Source organism: Lycium ferocissimum, chromosome 11 (genome assembly GCF_029784015.1).
Source record: "Lycium ferocissimum isolate CSIRO_LF1 chromosome 11, AGI_CSIRO_Lferr_CH_V1, whole genome shotgun sequence".
NCBI lineage: Eukaryota > Viridiplantae > Streptophyta > Magnoliopsida > Solanales > Solanaceae > Lycium > Lycium ferocissimum.
The window spans coordinates 44,744,955-44,750,173 of NC_081352.1; positions in this window are offsets into that span (position 1 = coordinate 44,744,955).

A 5,219-nucleotide genomic window follows, 5' to 3' on the forward strand; every position below is an offset into this window, starting at 1 on the left:
AAAGAATGTAATATTAGAGAAAATTACCTTGCACATGCTACAATCAATTAATTTTCTACTTTTTTGGTAAAATTGAATTTTTCATAATTGAATTGCTTTGTTCACTGAATGAAAGTAGTAAAAGAACGATTCTACTGTTTGATCGGTGACATGTCAAATCTTCATAATTGAACTAGTCTATTCATTGAAACAAGAGAATGATTTTAATCCTTTTTTTGTTTTTGGGTTTTGGATAAAGGAGTGAGAAAATTAGATCTTTTGACCTCTTACCATTGTAATAGAAGAAAATGTCTTTTTCAAATTTCTTATGTATTTTTTTTAAATTTCTTATATATAAAAAATAAAAAAAAATTATAAAAAGGTCATAAAATTATAAAAGACCAAAAATTCATTTCTCTCGGCTAGAGGAGCACTGAGTTGATATAACTGCTTTTTTCATTTAACTTATTGGCATCAAGTGATATAAAGAGAAAATGGACAAACAAGTTGACCGGAAGAAGAACATACTATTGTGATGAATGAAGCCATGTGTTTGGAGAAGGAAAATATCCAAAACTCACATTGATCATCAGTTCTTTTTCTTTTCTTTTTTTCTTTTTTGACATGCCTCGAACTCTCAATCAAAGATTGAGTCGCCTTATATAACCAAATTGCGCATCTATTGGTTTAAATAAATATTTGATGCAAATAAGTTTTTATCCAAACAAGAAGACTCAAAATTTATGGGATTGAGTTCTCTCATTCAAATGCTAGGTTAAACGACATTTTTTTTTTTTTTTAACAAATGAAAATGTTTGCTTTAATAAACGAGTCTAATGTCCCCCATGCTCCGGTTTTTTGCGGTCCAAAGTTGGTCCGGTTCGAAATTACAAAGCTGGGCAGCAATAACTTCTTCACATTCCAAAGCCGTGTTGCTCTTCTAGCACTTGCAAGAGAACGATCTGCTAATTAAATCGGGCTTATTGTATTTAGTATACAACGTAAAGCTATAAACGAATGCGACGGCAAGGGAAAAAAAGTGGCATTTGAACATGTTGGATCAACAATATCTTCAAATTAGCTCTTTAAATCAATAATAATTTATAGACCCCATTCAATTCTTAAACATAACTAATCCTCTGCATGACTTATAGTAAGTAGCTTCAAAGGATACGTCAACTTCAAAGTTGCTGGCAAAATGCCACACTACTCACTATTCTTTAAGACAGTCTTGTGTATGGGTTTCTGATTTATTGCAAAGGCTTAACTTGTTTTCATTGTAAAAGGTACACTACTTTTTCAGTGTAACCTAATTACCATTCAAACGCTTTACCCTAAGGACAGCATGAAGCCTTCGTCATTTTCTAGCGGAAAATAATTGGACTGAATATTTCGAGTTTTTATATTTATGAGTTATTTGAAGTGGAGTTGAGAAGTTTACCAAATTGCTTTACCTATGAATTATTGTCATTTATAGCTACTTCTATATTATTTCTACATAATTAAAATTGTACTTCAGAAAAAATCAGAAATTGATCTAATTTTATGCTAAAAAAAAATAGAGAAAGATCAGAACAAAATATGGTTGGTGTTAAAGAATTCTACATACTCTCCTGTTTATTTCATTTTATGTGAATCTGTTTGGAACATAAAGATTAAAAAATATTTACGAACTTATTATTTTAAACGAGTCATAACATTTGTACGTCTACATATAAAATATATGTCATTAATTATAAAGTAAGAAATTTAATATTTAATTATTTGCAAATGTAAAAAATATTTTAAAATAGAAACAAAAACAAAATAGTGTTACATAAAATGAAATAGATGGAGTTTATAAAGTCAAGTAACTTACAAGAACGATGTAAATAACTTATAAACACATGGGAATTCATATTTTAAGCTCTATAAGTTTAACCTTTAATTAGAGGTCGTTTGATTGCTGGTTAGGAAGTGAATTTATTCAAGTATTAAAATAGAAATAACTAGTACCATGGTTGATAGCATTTTAGTAAAATTAAGCACACCAAATACGATATAAAGTTATGGTTACCAGTTTATAATCCCGCATAACTAGAACATGTAAAGTTATGAGTCATTTTATACACATTTTATGCATGATAAAGATAAAATAACTAATACATAACTTAGTAATGCATGAATAACTAAACCCTATATAACTTCAACCAACAATCAAACGATTCCTTAAGGTTATGATGCACAAACTTTAAGAGTCGTAGTAGGCGTTTGATCATATATTTCACTTTATTTGAAATTTATTGGAGTCGAAGATGAAATTGTGTTTAGTTATACTTTTTATAAAGAATATTTGAAATAATGTTCATGCTTGAATGTACTTAAATATAACTTCAAAAGTGAAAAGTGCGTTGAAAAAACAAAGTATAAGTCATTTTCCAAATTTGAAATATAACTTCAGGTTGGATTTGGAATTTTCATAGGCATATACTGATTTTGAAATAAATTGAAAAGTTATTGCGAAAAAAAAGTGAATACTCTCTCCTTCAATCAGTCATAATTCTCTTTTACACGATCATTAAGAAACAATAATTAGGAGGAGTTTTTAACTATATTACCCTTCAATAATTAAGGATTTCTAGTCTTCAATAACAATTCTGTAACTTCTACGGGTGAATTGAGACAAAAATGGTTAAATTTTATTTTAAACTTCTAAACGATAAATAATTTAAAATAAATATTTTTAAAAATCACAACAATTCGAGACGGATGAATCAATTTTTATTGCCAAAGTGATGGATTGGAACTTGGATTGGATTGGGTTGGGAGAAGCAAGAAGTGGAATGGGTAAAAGAGTAGAGAGGAAGGCAAGTGACGTGAGAAATGTGAGAGAGAAGGCACGCATGTTAATGTCAAACATGTCTTATCGATATGTGCAAAACAGAGTAAAAACACAACCCAAGAAGTAACTTGTATAGGACCAACCACTCTCACTTACCAGATATTTTGCACCTTTCAGCCTACATATCTGTAAATTGTACAATGTTATTGTAGTAATAATTCTATGCCATCCCATCATTGGACCCCTCCCTCCAGTTGTTCAATTTTCTTGATGTATGTATATTTTGGGTTAATAATGGAGTACCATGAGTCCGTGACATCCCATTACCGGTACTTTTTATTTTAATATTTATTCGTTACTGAAAATTTAGTGATCCAATTAATTTAACTTCATAATTTGTGAACCTATTAAAGAAGTAAGTGTTTCATATGAAAGTTTCTTTCTTAATTTGGAGAAGGAAATTAAAATTCAAAATACTTTTATAATAGTAAATTTAATTGGCATTACTCATCCGATTTCAAAAAGATAAATTATCTTGATGATAAACATCTCACTAGTTTTTGTGAGAACCTGAAAATCTGGCTCTTAAAGTCCTTGAATTTAATAATCATGTTTTAGTTATAAATCACATATTATTGGTAATATATTTCAAACATATTCAACATTATAGGTAAGAAGATTTATTTAGCCATAGTAAAAATGTTAATTTTCTGTGAAGGACATTTAGAGCATTTTAATATTATTAAAGTGTCATTTGCTTCTTTGTCCACTATGCTGCATTGACCATCCACGTATGGAGCATTATTCCTCTAGTTACTCATTTGAGTAAATGGATGAATGTGGACACAAGTTCATTTGTAACCTTCTAGTCATTATTCTCCATTAACTCAATATTCATGCACATTCTTCTTGTAACCTCTAAATAATTATTCTTCCATTATCTACCTACTTTACTACCCTATTCATATCAAATTAATTCAAGGATGAATTTTTCAACTATAAATAGTTTGTCATCCTTACTTTGTGGATATAGAGAAAAATATAGTGTATGAAAAGTGAGTTAAAAAGAGAGAGTTTTTTCTAGTTGAAGGAAGGTGTTCTTTTAAGTGAGCTTTGGACTCAACATCTTGTCCAGCAGTTTGTTGAGTTATACGACGTGATCGGGCCGTTGTATCCTGGAGGGGACAAGTCGAAAGATCACGATCCGAGATTTGCTGCAATGGGCTTGAATCTCCTTAAAGAGAGCGAGATATCCGCGCCTCAGCCGAAGATATTTTTATTTCTTCATTTTTATTTTTCAATTGAAATTGTAATTTCATTGTAATATCACCATCATTCTGAAACAAACGGAACTTTATAGTCATGCAGAAGGTTATACTCCCTCCGTGGTGACAATAAGTGTCACCTTAGTCAAATTATTTTGTTCCATAATAAGTGTTACCTTAGGAAACCAATTAAGACATAAATTGACTAGTTTTTTTCAATTCTACCCTTAGACAATAAAGTAATATCTAAATGATGATTGAAAAAGTCACATAGTAAATTGGTATTGTTGGATTCCTAATGTCAAAAGGTTTACTTCTTATGCATACTCTTATCAAAAGGTAAAATTGATTTATTTTTATTATATAGGGGTAATTTGGTAAACCTCATATTGTATTATTGATTTCTTAATATGCGTGTTTTTGGCTAAAGTGACACTTATTATGGGACGGAGGGAGTAATATACTTAAGATATACATGTTTGGTCAAGCTTTCAAAATCTGTGTACTTAAAAAGTACCTTTTTAGTAGGCGTTTGGACAATCCCAAATCATCCAAAAAGACATGATTTGGGATTTGAAATCATGATTTCAAAAAATATAAATGTAAAATTTGACCCATACGTTTATATTTTGTAAAATAAGACCCATAAGTTGGTAGATATATGTACCAATCATGCCAACCATAAGTTGGTAGATATATTGTTCGTACCATGTGGGAGGACTATATTAAAAAGTAGTTACATTACTATTTATGTTAAATTTTCCTTTTTATTGAACTAAAGTTTGATCAATTGATGTTGTATTTTTTAGAAAGGTCCTCTAGTGGCGTATTAATTTTATTATGAACTATGATTTTCTTATTTGGTAAGATTGTATAAGAATTGAGAAAATTTTGATGGTTTTCACAACTTGTGGGATTTTATGTTTATAAAAAAAAAAACTGCAACTTAAGAAATCCAAATTGCATGTCAAACATGATTTCATCTCATGAGATAGATGAGATGAAATCATGTCCAAACGGCTCCTTAGAAGTGCATTTCGTAAAATCTTTAGGAAGAATAGCAGTTATGTTTGGCTTATTATTCTGAACTAAACTTTTGCAATTATTAAATATGTATTTTGTTCTTGGTCAATATTCCAAAAGTAATCCGCATG